Source organism: Mesoplodon bidens (genome assembly GCF_964165515.1).
Source record: "Mesoplodon bidens genome assembly, chromosome: 14".
Classification (NCBI taxonomy): domain Eukaryota; kingdom Metazoa; phylum Chordata; class Mammalia; order Artiodactyla; family Ziphiidae; genus Mesoplodon; species Mesoplodon bidens.
Window position 1 is genome coordinate 29,784,728 of NC_138170.1, and position 16,354 is coordinate 29,801,081.

The window sequence follows — 16,354 nt, forward strand, 5'->3', positions numbered from 1 at the left end:
GACATTTCTCCAAAGAAGATATACAGATTGCCAACAAACACATGAAAGGATGCTCAACATCATTAATCATTAGAGAAATGCAAATCAAAACTTCAATGAGGTATCACCTCACACCTGCCAGAATGGCCATCATCAAAAAATCTAGAAACAATAAATGCTGGAGAGGGTGTGGAGAAAAGGGAACCTTTTTGCACTGTTGGTGGGAATGTAAATTGATACAGCCACAATGGAGAACAGTATGGGGGTTCCTTAAAAAACTAAAAATAGAACTACCATACTACCCAGCACTCCCACTTTGGGGCATATACCCAGAGAAAACCATAATTCAAAAAGACTCATGTACTGCAGTGTTCACTGCAGCTCTCTTTACAATAGCCAGGACCTGGAAGCAACTTAAGTGTCCATCGACAGATGAATGAATAAAGAAGATGTGGCACATGTATACTACGGAATATTACTCAGCCATAAAAAGAAACAAAATTGAGTTGTCTGTAGTGAGGTGGATGGACCTGGAGTCTGTCATACAGAGCAAAGTAAGTCAGAAAGAGAAAAACAAATACCATATGCTAACACATATATGTGTAATCTAAAAAAAAAAAAAAAGCTTCTGAAGAACCTAGGGTCAGGACAGGAATAAAGATGCAGACGTAGAGAATGGACTTGAGGACACGGGGAGGGGGAAGGGTAAGCTGTGATGAAGTGAGAGAGTGGCATGGACTCATATATACTACCAAATGTAAAATAGCTAGCTAGTGGGAAGCAGCCGCATATCACAGGGAGATCAGTTCGGTGCTTTGTGACCACCTAGAGGGGTGGGATAGGGAGGGTAGGAAGGAGACGCAAGAGGGAGGAGATATGGGGGTATATGTATACATATAGCTGATTCACTTTGTTGTACAGCAGAAACTAACACAACACTGTAAAGCAGTTATACTCCAATAAAGATGTTAAAGAAAAAAAAACTGCCATCAGGTATCTTCACACTAGTCAGAATGACCATCATCAAATATTCTACAAACAATAAATGCTGAACAGGGTGTGGAGAAAAGGGAACCCTCTTGCACTGTTGGTGGGAATGTAAATTGATACAGCCACTGTGGAGAACAGTATGGAAGTTCCTTAAAAAAATTAAAACTAGAACTACCATATGACCCAGCAATCCCACTACTGGGCATATACCCTGAGAAAACCATAATTCAAAAGGACACATGTACCCCAATGTTCGTTGCAGCACTATTTACAATAGCCAGGACATGGAAACAACCTAAATGTCAAACAGCAGATGAATGGATAAAGAAGATGTGGTACATATATACAGTGGAATATTACTCAGCCATAAAAAGGAACAAAATTTGGTCATTTGTAGAGACGTGGATGGACCTAGAGTTTGTCATACATAGCGAAGTAAGCCAGAAAGAGAAAAACAAATATCATATATTAACACATATATGTGGAATCTAGAAAAATGGTACAGATGTACCTATTTGCAGGGCAGGAATAGAGATGTAGACATAGAAAACAGACATGTGGACACAGGAGCAGGAAGGGGAGAGTGGGACAAAATGGGAGATTAGGATTAACGTATATACACTACCATGTAAAATAGATAGCTAGTGGGAACATGCTATAAAGCACAGGAAGCTCAGCTCAGTGTTCTGTGATGACCTAATTGGTGGGATGGGGGTGTGGGAGGGAGGTCCAAGAGGGAGGGTATATAGGTATACATATAGCTGATTCACTTCATTTTACAGCAGAAACTAACACAACATTGTAAATCAATTATACTCTAATAAAAAATAAAAATTAAAAAATTAAAATGTCTGAGAAAAAAATACCAAGGGCATTTTTCCCAGAACAAGAGCAAATAATTTTTAAATTTTTATGGAGACACAAAAAACCCTGAATAGACAAAACAATCTTGAGAAAGAACAGAACTTCAGGTATCATACTCCTTGACTTCAGACTATACTACAAAGCCACAGTAATGAAAACAGTATGATAATGGCACAAAAAAATGACAGATAGATCAATGGAACAAAATGGAGAGCCCAGAAATGAACCCACACTTTTATGGGCAATCAATCTATGACAAAGGAGGCAAGAACATACAATGGGGAAAGAACATCTTCAATAAATGGCAATGGGAAATGTGGACAGCTACAAAGACTCAACTCAGCCAATAAATAAATAAATTTATTTTTTAAAAAAAAAGGGACTTCCCTGGTGGCACAGTGGTTAAGAATCCCCCTGCCAATGCAGGGAACACAGGTTCGAGTCGTGGTCCAGGAGGATCCCACATGCCGCGGAGCAACCAAGCCCGTGCTCCACAACTACTGAGCCTGCACTCTAGAGCCCGAGAGCCACAACTGAGCCTGTGAGCCACAACTACTGAAGGCCGCATGCCTAGAGCCCGTGCTCTGCAACAAGAGAAGCCACCACAATGAGAAGCCCACGCACTGCAACACAGAGTAGCCCCTGCACGCCGCAACTAGAGAAAGCCCACGCGCAGCAACAAAGACCCAACACAGCCAAAAATAAATAAACTTAAAAAAAATTATTTTGCATGTAGCTCTTTTTTTACAGAGCTACATGCAAAATAATTAAACTGGAGTACTTTCTCACAGCATGCAAAAAAATAAATTCAAAATGGATTAAAGACCTAAATGTAAAACCTGAAATGATAAAACTTCTTGAAGAAAACATATAACTCTTTGACATTGGTCTTAGCAATATTTTTTGGATGTGTTTCCTCAGGCAAGGGAAGCAAAAGCAAAAATAAATAAATGGGACTACATCGAACTACTAAGTTTTCCACAGAGAAAGAAACTATCAACAAAATGAAAAGGTCACCAACTCAACTGGAGAACATATTTGCAAATGTTATACACAATAAGGAGTTAATATCCAAAATATACAAAGAACTCACATAACTCAAAATCAAAAAAACAAATGACCCCATTAAAAAATAGGTAGAGAACCTGAATAGACATTTTTCCAAAGAGGACATATAGATTGTCAGTAAGCACATGAAAAGATGCTCAACTTCACTAATCATCAGGAATGCAAATAAAAATCACAATGAGATATCACCTCACACCTGTCAGAATGGGTATCATCAAAATGACAACAATGGGAAATTCCCCAGTGGTTCAGTGGTTAGGACTCCATACTCTCACTGCCAAGGGCCTGGGTTCGATCCCTGGTGGGGGAACTAAGAACCCACAAGTCAAGCAGTATAGCCAAAACAAACAAAAAAAAATTACAGCAAATAACAAGTGTTGGCGAGGATGTAGAGAAAAGGAAACTGCTGTGCACTGATGGTGGGCATATGACCTGGGCAGCCACTGTGGCAAACAATTTGAATATTCAAAAATAATTTTAAAGAATTCCCTGGCTGCCCAGTGGTTAGGTCTCTGTGCTTTCATTGCCGAGGACCTGAGTTCGATCCCTGGTAGGGGAACTAATCCCACAAGGTGGGCCGCATCCCCCCCTGCAAAAAGAAATTTACAATATAACTACTATACAATCCAGCTGCTTCACTTCTGAGTATTTATCAGAAAAAAACAAAACACTAATTCAAAAAGATGTGTGCACCCTCATGTTCATTGCAGCATTATTTACAATAGCCGAGATATGGAAGCATCTTTTTATTAAAAATTTTATTGGAGTATAGTTGATTTACACTGTATTAGTTTCAGGTGTACAGCAAAGTAAATCAGTTATATATATACATATATCCACTCTTTCTTTTATTCTTTTCCCATATAGGCTGTTACAGAGTATTGAATAGAGTTCCCTGTGCTATAAAGCATGTCCTTATTTGTTACCTATTTTACATATAGTAGTGTGTATGTGTCATTCCCAATCTTCCAATTTTTCCCTCCCCAACCTTACCCCCTGGTAACTGTAAGTTTGTTTTCTGCATCTGTGACTCTATTTCTGTTTTGTAGATAAGTTCGTTTGCACCCTTTTCTTAGATTCCACATATAAGTGATATCATATGATATTTGTCTTTCTCTGACTTACTTCACTCAGTATGACAATCTCTAGGTCCATCCATGTTGCTTCAAATGGCATTATTCCATTCTTTCTTATGGCTGAGTAATATTCCATTGTATATATGTACCATATCTTCTTCATTCATTCCTCTGTTGATGGACGTTTAGCTTGGAAGCATCTTAAGTGCCCATCAATAGATGAATGGATAGAGAAGTATATAAATATACATACATATAGATAGATATATTTACTATATATAATGAATATGTAAAATAAATATATATAGAATAAATATATAGAAAGAAATATATTAGATATATATAAAAGTATATATTAGGGCTTCCCTGGTGGTGCAGTGGTTGAGAGTCCGCCTGCCGATGCAAGGGACACGGGTTCGGGCACCGGTCCGGGAAGATTCCACATGCCGTGCTCAGAGCGGCTAGGCCCGTGAGCCATGGCTGCTGAGCCTGCGCGTCTGGAGCCTGTGCTCCACAACAGGAGAGGCCACAACAGTGAGAGGCCCACGTACCGCAAAAAAAAAAAAAGTATATATTAGATATTCCTTCCTATATATTACGTAGCAAGGAATATATCATACATAATATATATAAAGGAATATTACTGAGCCAGAAAAAAGAATGTAATCATGACATTTGTGATATCATGGATGGACCCAGAGGGTATTATGCTAACAGTGAAAGATAAACACTGTAGGATTTCACATATATGTGGAATCTAAAAAACAAAACAAATGAATACACATAAAACAGAAACAGAATCATAGTTACAGAGAATGAACAGGTAATTGTCAGAGGAGAGAAGATCATGGAAAGGAGTGAAATAGGTGAGGGAGATTAAAAGGTACAAAAACAAATAAAAAACAGGTGAAACCTGAATGTATGTCAGTGAATGCCATTTATCACTTATTCAATTTGCCACTGAAAAAATTGTGGCATATTCTGTGGACTCTTTGCTGCTTTTAAAATAACAATTAATTAGATCCATATTAGTTGAACTGGAGAATGTCTATGATGCAAGTTTAAGCGAGAAAAGAAAGTTGTAAGTAATATCCATGGTGTAACCACATTTTTAAAAAAACAAAACCCCAAAGTATTTACATACATGTGCATCTGTATGCATGCAAAGTAAGATGCGGAAGCTTACAAACTAATGGGGGAAGGATAAGGTGATTATTAATCATTTCCTTATTTATCTACATTGTTTCACTTGTGACAGTGAGCATGTGTTACTTTTCTGAAAATAAAATAAGGTCCTTTAAGAAAAAGTAAAAAATAAGAGAAATCTCCCAAGGAAGAACATAGAAAATGGACCAGTGTGGCTTACAGGGGCCCAAAATAAAATGGGGCAGGCAGTCATGACAGACCTGGGGTTCAGTCACATACTCTGTGTTCGTAGAAAAACTACGAACAAAAACTTTAAAGACTTTTATTCTGCTAAGGGTCCTACTTAGAAAAGCCCCAATCAAGAAGCTCCAATGATAGCCAATCATTGATTGTGATGGGAGGACTTGTAGTCAGTCTGCAAGGGCCATCCAATCCCCTTACAAGTCTCCCAGCTATGGCTTCTGAGGGTTTCACTTCTAAAAATCCCTCACCCCTTTCCCCCACTGGGAACACAATTTCAGTTTCAGCTGAGGGCTGTGTATCCCCAGTTTGCAAAGCTTGTGAACAATAAAGCTATCTTTTTGCTTCAAGATAACCCTGATTCTTTTCTGGATGTTATTTCTAATTTAAGACAACACAGTTGTAACTTTAATACTTTATTAAAGTTTTTAATAAAGCTTTTAAAATATATATAATATATAATAAAATAATAAAGTTTTAACAAACTTTTCAAAGCTTAAAAAAATACTTCTGCTATATCCATTGGAAGGAATTTTATTTGGAAAAAAAAGGAATGAAGTCTTTTCTTTTAATTTTTGTTGCGTTGGGTCTTCGCTGATGCACGCGGGCTTTCTTTAGTTGCATAGAGAGAGGGCTACTCTTCGTTGGGTGAGCGGGCTTCTCATTGCAGTGGCTTCCCTTGTTCCAGAGCACGGGCTCTAGGCGCGCGGGCCTCAGTAGTTGTGGCTCGCGGGCTCTAGAGCACAGGCTCAGTAGTTGTGGCGCATGGGCTCAGTAGTTGTGGCACACGGGCTTAGTTGCTCTGCGGCATGTAGGATCTTCCTGGACCAGGGCTCGAATCCATGTCCCCTGCCTTGGCAGGGGGATTCTTAACCACTGCGCCACCAGGGAAGCCCAGGAATGGAGTATTGGTACATGCTATAACATAGATGAACCATAAAAGCATAATGCTAAGTGAAATAAGCCTGTCACAAAGGACCGCACATTTTATGCTTCTGTTTATACTGATGAAATAATATTATTTTTAAGGCAGGACAAGAAAATTTTTAAACATAAAATTCTCTCTCTGCCTGTTTGGGCTACTACCCCTCTTGCACTGTACATCTGTATGATACATTAAGCAGATCTCTTTAGCAGATGTAGGAATGCCTGCTCAACCATAAAAACAATTTTTTCCTGGTGCCAGCAAGGTAACTTCTTAGGATATAACATTTATTTTTTAATCTTGTAAGGGGTCACCAATTACCCATTTCTTGCCTTATACAAGGAGATCTGAACTACGTAGACTGTCAATACATCATTTGATATATAACCTTTTGTCTCCAAAATGTATATAACTGTGCTTTAACTTCTAATGGGCAAAATAGTCCTCAGAGCTTTCTGAAAGACTGTCTTCTATTGGACTGAATAAAATTCTTTATTTCCTTCTTAGATTGACTACTAATAATTTTTCATAGACATTTGCATGGCATAGCCAGCAGGATATCAGAGATACCCATCAGAGGACACCTGGAGACTACCTGAACTGGTTGTTGTTCAGTACCAGCTCAGGCCCTTTGAGTTCCACTGGCTTCTCAGTACTTTGCAGGTGTTCCAGTGAGTTCTCCTGATATCCAGATCTTATTGTTTTAAGTGATGGTCCTACAAATTTTATTCAAGCTGATTTTACTTAAGACTTGGAGTCTTAAAGAGCACTGGTACATTTCTTAGGCAGGGACTTAAGGGGATCTGGGTGGGAGGCTCAGGGAAACCCAGATAGGTGGCCAGGTTTTTGTTAAATTTGGCTTAATTGAAAATCAAGTAGATATATGGTCTGAACAAACGGCTAGTGAAATGAGAGGCTGAATTATTCCACTCCGAAGAAAAGGGACATTTGCTCCTTCTAGCCACAAGGTGTCCTCAGGCTACTGAGAACTTAGTGGAAATTTCTCAGGATTAATCCTTGTGACATGGAGCAGTCTCACAGGGAATCCCAGTACAACTATTAAGTCATTTCTGCTCTTCCTGAGACACATGATGTAAAAACTGATCATCTAGTGCTCTAGCACCCAAAGCAGTTTTAGACTATCAGAGGGAAGAACAGAGACATGTAAAAGAATCAAACCAATCCAAGGTTAACTCTCTGAGGAGCTAGACTCAGAAGCAGCACATATTTGATCCACCACACTGTTCTCAGAAAGTTGTTGAATTAGGCTACCAAGTTAATAATGGGAAATTGTTCCTCAAAGGCCAAACAGCTCCCTGAGAGACAGGCACCTATGGGAAGCCCAGCTGGGCTTATGTATTACACTTATGGAACTGATACCTTCAAGAGCTTACTTAGTTGGGAACTGTGGAAAGTCACGGCCTGAAAATGACCAAGATGGGGCTCTTTCTGACATTCCCAAATTGGCTTTGCATATGCAGTTATATAATGCCAGCTTGATAAACATCTTTTCAGAATTCGGACCCTAAGGGAAAAAGATCTTCTAGGAGGGACTTGCTTTTCTCTCCCTATGCCTTGAGATGTAAGTGTTCTACCAGGACTCTCAGGAACTCTTACCTTACTCTTATCTAAACCATCTCCAGTTCCTGAGACTGAGAGGAAAAAAGGTGGAAAAGAGGCCTTTTTAAACTCATGCAGATAAACTTAACTTACTCCAATTGTTATTTACAAACTAGTGAGTATATATAATGATTCATGACTAGATTTGAAAATGAAGCTATGAGATCTTTGGTTGTGTCTGTCTATATGTGTGTACGTTATAGATATGATATATCTTTACCTTCGGATGGCTTTACCAAAATTAAATGCCAATTAATGTAAATTAGCTCTATTTAATTGGCTTAAATAAAACTAAGCTGTTATGTAAATACTCAGAAATATAAAAGAAGCTAACCCAAATGAATTTCAGGTTCACATGATCTGGAAAATATTCAATGTTAAATTAATATTTGGTATCAAAATTAGTTTAAATTTTTTGGTTTAACTGATACAGATATGTCTGTGGAACCATCAACATTAAATACCACGTTTACTAGTAGTCAAATAAGATCTTACAATCTCTGTTAAAAAATTTGTCAGCAAGAAAAAGAATTTGATTTGATGAAACCAAGTTTCTTTGTCAATTGCATTGTAATTAGATCTTTAACCATACCTTTTAAAGTCTTTTTATCATTTACGGACAGCTATTGTTGTACTCTGATGCTTTTGAAAAAAAATGCTTGATTTTCAAGAATATTCATAGAAAGAACCTTTTGACAAGTACAGGTTTCTGATATCTTTCAAATCATACCACTAATCTGGGTAAGAAATTAAAGAGTTCTAATGGAAAACCAAATGGCTTCATGAACTGTTAACAGATGGTCAAGGTCAACAAGGATTAGCTACATAGGACTGAGTAAACTGATGAACATGGTTATAATTTTTATGGCTTTTTGTCTGAAATATTTTTGGTTTTTAATCTTTGTTTTCCAGTTTTAAGGAAAACTTTCCTCTTAAGCTAATAATGACTTATAGCAACTTGGTAAGTTGTACGTTTTTAAGCAGAATTGAAATATTTATCCTTTCTCTCAACTTAATTACTCCAGAATTTGGAAACTCTTAGTGAATATTCTCATTTTTAGGCAATATAGTTATTTGTATAAGTTCAATAAGAATCTGTTCTCCTTATAACAGGACATAATTGGAAACATTGGTTATATTACCATGGCTTTGACTGGAATGTTGTATTACAGAATATGATAGAATCAGATATGACCAAATAACTTTAAAGAACTAAGGTGAATTTTACGGAGCTATAAAGTCCCTTGGAAAACAACCTGGTACCCTGCTTTCAGTGTTCTCAGCAGCCTTACCAGGTAAATAAAGAAGTCCACCTGCTGGCTGGTGCAGGAATCTCAAGATATTTTGGGGACCTTGAGAAGAGAGGAATTCACCCAAATCTATAGATACCACAGGCAGAATCTGATAGCAAGCCTTTGATGTGGCTTGCCCACTCTTGACAGGTCTTTTAAAAGTTTAACCTGAGATTCCTTATGAAAACTTCCAGCAAAGCCAATTTAAAGAGCCTATATAATCAATTACACTTATTAAATAATTAAGATAAGTTTATTGAAGCCAGGCTTATTTTGCAAACAAATTAGTCTTAATTTGGCTATATTTGGTGGAAATGAGGATAATTTTAGAGAGAAAAATTACTTGTGGATATTAAATTCTAGCACTTTTCGTGTCTTTGGGGTTTTATGTTTACTACCTAAGATTCACTTCCTGAAGGGCTCCTCATTACTATGTTATATTATTGTAAAGTTTAATTAAATTTTTATTTTATTTTATTTTATTTTGCGGTATGCGGGCCTCTCACTGTCGTGGCCTCTCCCGTTGCGGAGCACAGGCTCCGGACGCGCAGGCTCAGCGGCCATGGCTCACGGGCCCAGCCGCTCTGCGGCATGTGGGATCCTCCCGGACCGGGGCACAAACCCGTGTCCCCTGCGTCGGCAGGTGGACTCTCAACCACTGCGCCACCAGGGAAGCCCAGTTTAATTAAATTTTTAAAGGACATTCTAAGTTTCTTTCTGAAGCTTATCCCAGTAGTCTGTCTTTGGGCAAAGATCAGGTGCCCCATGACCTGCAACCAGGCAGATTATGCATACTGGGAAAGACATTATTTAAAGGTCCATTTCCAACCTAGATAGAAAGACCCTTACTAGGTACACTTGACTAGCTCATACACAGTAAAACTAAAGGAAATTGACTTTTGGATTCTTATTTCCCACTTTAGAAGGGCCCTGCACTGGGCTGGTCTATAGAGAAGACTTCTGATCTCAACTCACTTTAAAACAGTGCTCAAATAGAAGAGAAACTACGCTCACACTAGGACAAGAAGACAATGACATCAGAAGTAGACAGCTATCTTGAGATGCTGGACCTGACTTATAAGATTATTTATAGTGTTTTATTGACTTCGTGGACTTTTGCATATATCAGTTTTTTTCTATCATGGGCACAAAGTCTAAGTAGGGTTTAAAATTAATTCAGTTCTTGGTTTTACAGTCAATAATCTATGACAGATTCTTCCGGGTGTACCTTGGTGGATTTCTTCTCTCCAAGGCTCTAACTGGATGGCCCTTAGAAATTTTATTTTAGAAGAAAGATACGCTAGGACTGTGCCAGCTACCACTGATATCACTAAGTGGGACCCTCTTATTCAGCCAATTAATGACATTTGTTCAGAACCTGACTATAAATACTCCTTTTCACTAGATATTAAATATATTACTTAGGGCTTCCCTGATGACACAGTGGCTGGGGGTCCGCCTGCCAATGCAGAGGACACGAGTTCAAGCCCTGGTCCGGGAAGCTGCCACGGAGCAGCTAAGCCCATGCGCCACAACTACTGAGCCCACGTGCCACAGCTACTGAGGCCCGGGCACCTGGAGCCTGTGCTCTGCAGCAGGAGAGGCCACTGCAATGAGCAGCCCGCATATCGCAACGAAGAGTAGCCCCCGCTCGCCACAACTAGAGAAAGCCCGTGCGCAGCAACGAAGACCCAATGCAGCCAAAAATATAACAAAAATAAAATTAATTAATTTAAAAAGAGATAATGGATATAAATAAATAAATATTATATATATATATATATATATATATGTATATACATATATAACTTAGCTCCTACCAGGATCCAGTGGATTTATCGAACAATTTTATGGCCTTGGCTCTCCCCAGGTTGGTTAGGAAGATGAACAATTGGTTTTACTCATGCGCAAGGTCACCTAGAGGTAGCCTTTGAAACTGTCCCTGCCAATCTGCCTTTAATGTGAACACACTGAGATCAATCAGTCTTCCACTAGTATGATCGTTTGGTCACAATATTTATTCCTTCACTTGGAATAGAAGATGTCATATTCACAGAGGCTTTAACAAAATTCACCCAGCAAGCCTTAAATGATAGTAACCAAGCCATTAGCTTGCTCAGTTCAGAAGTTTCCACGATGAGAAAAGAGGTCCTATAAAATCACATGGCCCTAGATATTTTAACCACTTCCCAGGAGTCTTCTAATATAACCCATATTGTGACACATATGAAAACGCAAATTTCCACTCTAAATGATCTTCTTCCCAGTTTAGGAGAAATACTAGGAAAAAGGCTTGGTTCGGGGGGGGTCCTGCTTTAAATCTTTACTAATGGCATTCTTACTCCTGTTGGTAATTTTGATTACAGTTTGTGTAGCTTATAAAGTGATGGTTTCTTGCATTTCATGCTATGTATCACCAACTTCTACTAAAATAATAATATCTAAACTGATTGAAACTATTGATTACATCTATAGTTCTCTATAAAATAATGAACATGCACAATGCACGTGCAATGTAAAATTGACATAAGTCCTACTGGGCAACTTGGAATTCACTGTCAGTCCTTGACAGACATTACACCACTACAATCCCCCTAAAAGGAAAGAAAGAACCAGGCTTTTAGAACTGGCAATGGAGGGACATGACAGACCCAGGGCAGGTAGGCAACCACAGGTGGCATCAAGGGACCAAATATTTGATCACCTAATGCTTTCTATCAAAACATTAATGATCAAAAGAGGGAATTGATGAAATAAAACTATTTTTAAGGCAGGACAAAAAAATTTTTAACGTAAAACTTTCTCTCTGCTCATTTGGGCCAATACTCTTTTTTAGTGTGCACTGTGCTTCTACAATTATACATAAACCAGATCTCCTTAAAAGACACAGGAATGCCTGCTTGATGGTAAAGAGCGATTCTTCCTGGCACCAGAAAGGTAATTCCTTAGGATATAACATGAGGGATGAGACATAACATGAGGGATGAGGCAGCATTGAACATGGGGGTGTTTTATTTCTTTTCCTTCTCAACTAAAGAGGGTTTTCATTTCCAGCTCAAGTGTAGTTTGTTTCTTTTCTTTTTTTTTTCTTTTCTTTTATTTATTGCTATTATTTTTTGGCTGCAGCACACAGCTTGCAGGATCTTAGTTCCCCGACCAGGGATTGAACACAGTCTGGGCAGTGAAAGTGCCGAGTCCTAACCATTGGACCGCCAGGGAATCCCCACATTCCTTTCTTAATCCTTAATCAAGATGACTCACTACTTGCCTTGTACATGCAGATCTGGGCTATGTAAACTGTCAATACATCTTTTGATATATAACTCTTTGTCTTCAAAATGTATATAACTGTGCATTCTCTTTTATTTATTTATTTTTTTAAAGTACAAACATCCCAGCAACAGCACATGGTGAGCTGTTGCTAAGGGCATAGGTCTTTATTGGAGGAGGGGTACAGGAAGGGCATGAGGAAGGTTCTCCCATTCTAAGAGGATGGGAACGGTCCTGGCTACCCCACAGTGGGTTGTGGAGGGGCGGTCTCTGGCCAGGCCACAGTCCACATGGGAAGACACCAATCAGTCACAAAGTCATGGGAATGCCACACAAGCCTGGCTGTGGGCCTAGGCACTACACAGGAGCCCAAGGCAGGTGCCCCGCAAATTCACTGTTAAACTATACAGGATGAGGCTGTACATGAATTAATTACAAAAGAGCTGTACTTACAAAAATCTGTACACACATTTGAAAAACTCACAAAATTGTCATCTATGTATCACAAGTTGCTAAATGAAAATAATTAAAAATGGAATAAAATTATACATTTCTTTTCTCAATTCTTTTCAAAAGGATTAATATTTTTAAAGCACATATACTACTTTCCTTAGCAAATTCCACAAAGAGACTGAGCAGCCCAGCCCTCCTTGAGCCCCAGAGGACTTGAGCTATGAATGGGCCTGGCCAGCGGACACTGCCCAGAGTCGGGGAAGGGGAGTCAAGCCCACAGTGCAGAGCAGAATGCTGAAACACAAAAAAGAAGGAAGTTGTCTCTGGCTACAGCTCTGACATTAAATAAAAGAGGCAAACAGGATGGAAACATGCAGCCCTGCCAGCCAGGTTGGGGCAGAGTAGGGGAACAGGCAGCCTTGGAGCCTGGCTCCAAGAGAGGTGGAAAGCAGGCCTGGGCACGTACCTTGATGGGAGAAAGTTGTGTTTCAACCAGTTGGGTGTGCCTACTGGGCCTCGCAGGGAGTGCATGCATGAAAGAAACAGGGACGGGCAGGTGGGCCACCTTGACCACAGCCAGCTCATCCAGTAACTAAAATGGATATAGTACAAAAGTTGCAACCAAGTACTATGGACATGCTACCTGCTTGCCTTAAGGGTCATGTGGCAATTTCGGGCCAAAGGCAGGACCTTGTCCTTTTCCTGGGCGCCTGGGTCCTCAGCCACAGAAAGAGCCCCAAGTTTTCCCAATGTGTGTGGGTCAGGGGAGACAGAACACTCTCCCCTTACATGTTAGCCAAGAGCTCCTGGGTCCAGGAATCAAGGCTCAGAGTTTGTGCTTCTCTTTGCAGTCTGTGTCCCCTGTTGGCACCAGCAGGCTGAGAATGGACAGAGGAATATCTGGGCCCCTCACTCCATGGCAGAGCACCCAGCCTGAGCTCCAGCTCAAAATATCACGACAGCCCTTCACACTGACAAGGTGTCCAAGAAAACCCACAGGGTGGCCTGCTGAATAGGAGGCGATACACAGTTCCATGGGGCAGAGGGGCATGGGTGGTGAGGATCCTAGTGGAGCTCCGTGGCCCTCAGGTGTGCACCAGGCCTGGGAGGGCCATAAATGATCACCGAGGCAATGTGGTTGTTCTGCATGACCTCAAAGATCATCCGCTGAAGACCAAAGCAGAATGTGGAGCCAAATGGGTTGGTGTTGTCTGGGGAGGAGGACCTGTGCAGGGCAACAGCCTTCTCCACAGGATGGCCCAGAAGCTCTTGGATGTTGCCCCCCTTGCTGTAGGTCATGCATGTTTCTGTCTGACCATCTGCATTTTCTCTCTTTACAGTTAGTGGGCTCTTGAACTCACAGTGGTGATAAATGTTAAAATTATAATGTACAGGGTAATTGGTGTGTAGGACAAAGTTCTTCACTTTGAGTGTATTCGCGTCAAAGAGGATGTCCACTCCAAGAGTGAAGTAGTTAAAAAAGTAGTCATTGCACTTGGATGGAACTTGCTTATCAGGAGAAGGAGAATGAATCTTCATTTTGTCTTCTGACTTGTAGAAGACCTTGTGTGGAGAGCTAAGCATGCTAAGAACATCTTGGCAGGAACTGCCAAAAAACACTAAGAATTCAAATACCCACATCTTGGCATCTGCTAATACGCTGGGTCCGCAACCTGTGGCAAGTAAGCAAAGTCATAAACCTGAGGGTCCAGTTCCATCTCAAAGAACATCTATACTCTCAGACACACATTGCCCAGGAAACAGTTCAGAGGCATCATGGGAACCTTGGTATCCTGTAGGCTGTTTCCACTGTAGAAGTGCATTCGTTTCACAATTGCTTCATGGGTTGTCTGGAGAGAAGCTAGACCATGGGCAAAACTGGGTTCGTACTTGGGAGCCTTGGTCCATGAATCTAGCTGAAAAGAGAAAGACAGTCCTGTGAAGTTGAGGTGGAAGAGCTGCTCAGTGGAGTTGTACACTCCAGGATGGGTTGCATCGAAAGACTGGTCAGTCTGCTCAATGGTGGGAGCTATGGCTTGAAAATTGAAATGCACACGACAATATTTTAACTTTACTTTAATCAAGTCATACATTTCGATCACCTTAAGTCTCTGATAGTTTGATCCCATCCTGAGCCAGGTTAAAGATGAGGTGATGGCTTAGAGGAGACCAGTGCAAATTCCCATTGCTCGTTTCCCAGAGAACGCTGAGGCACCACCTCCACACCCAACATTGGTTTGGTTCGCTGATCCGGCGGCCTCCCTGTCGCAGAGCAGACAGACCAGAGCTCACCTGACTGCCAGCAGCCTCGGGAGGCCCTGTGCATTAACTTCTAATGGACAGAAAAGTCCTCAGAGATTTCTGAAAGATTGTCTCCCAGGCTATAATCCTCAGGTTGGCTCAAATAAAATTCTCTATTTCTTTCTTAGATTGACTATTAATCAAATTTTTCGTGGACAATATAATGTCCAGAATAGACAAATCTATAGAGACAGAAGATTAGTGGGCTGTGGCGGGGGGTGGAATGGGGAATAGGAAGTGACTTCTAATTGGTAAGGGTTTCATTTTTTTCGGCAGTGAAAATGTTCTAACATTGATTATAGAGATGGTTGCACATCTCTCTGATTACACTAAAAAAAACACTGAACTGTACATTCTATCTTTATACATTTTTTTCCTTTTTTTTTTTTTTTTCTTTTTGGCTGCCAGCTTGGGGGATTTCAATTCCGTGACCAGGTGTTGAACCCAGGCTGTGGTAATGAAAGCCCAGAATTCTAACCATTAGGCAACCAGGGAACTCCCAAACTGTACATTTTAAATGGAAGAAATGTATGTTATGTGAATTACGTCTCAAAAAGTTGTTTAAAAATATTATCCACTATTAACATTTGTCTTATTCATCCCCAAAAGACTAATATTTGATATCTTTGAATAAAATCCCAAGAATGTGCACCAGATTCTAAAGACAATTCTAAAAATGGTTATCCAAAAGTATCGAAGTCTAAAGGAACTAATCCAAAGAAAACACCACATTTTGGGGCATGTACATTTCTCAATGTTTAAAAACTTTTACATAACTTATAAAATGCAATACAAAATACATAATGAGTATACTGAAGTACATTTCAGAGCCCTAATTTTTCTGCTTCCCTGGAAGAGGGCTGAAATTTGTATATATTCTGAGTCAGTTGGTTTTAGAATTCTTGGGACCTATTTGCATTAAATAACTATTTCTTAAATATTTTCCAGTATACATTAAATATACCAAGGAAATTCAAATATAAAGAAAAATTCCGCTAAGATCTAGAAATACATTCCAGGCTCTCAAAAATTTGGTTAATACCAAGAAGACAAATTCTTTTTTTTTTAACATCTTTATTGGAGTATAATTGCTTTACAATGGTGTGTTAGTTTCTGCTTTATAATAAAGT

General features: G+C 39.8%; 1 pseudogene across 1 annotated transcript; it reads right to left on the bottom strand.

The window, feature by feature from the left end:
* Nucleotides 1–13,988: 13,988 nt before the first annotated feature.
* Nucleotides 13,989–15,156, bottom strand: LOC308627578 (phagosome assembly factor 1-like; annotated as a pseudogene). Its single transcript has one exon. The product of its transcript is annotated as a phagosome assembly factor 1-like (transcript).
* Between the last annotated feature and the right edge of the window lie 1,198 nt (nucleotides 15,157–16,354).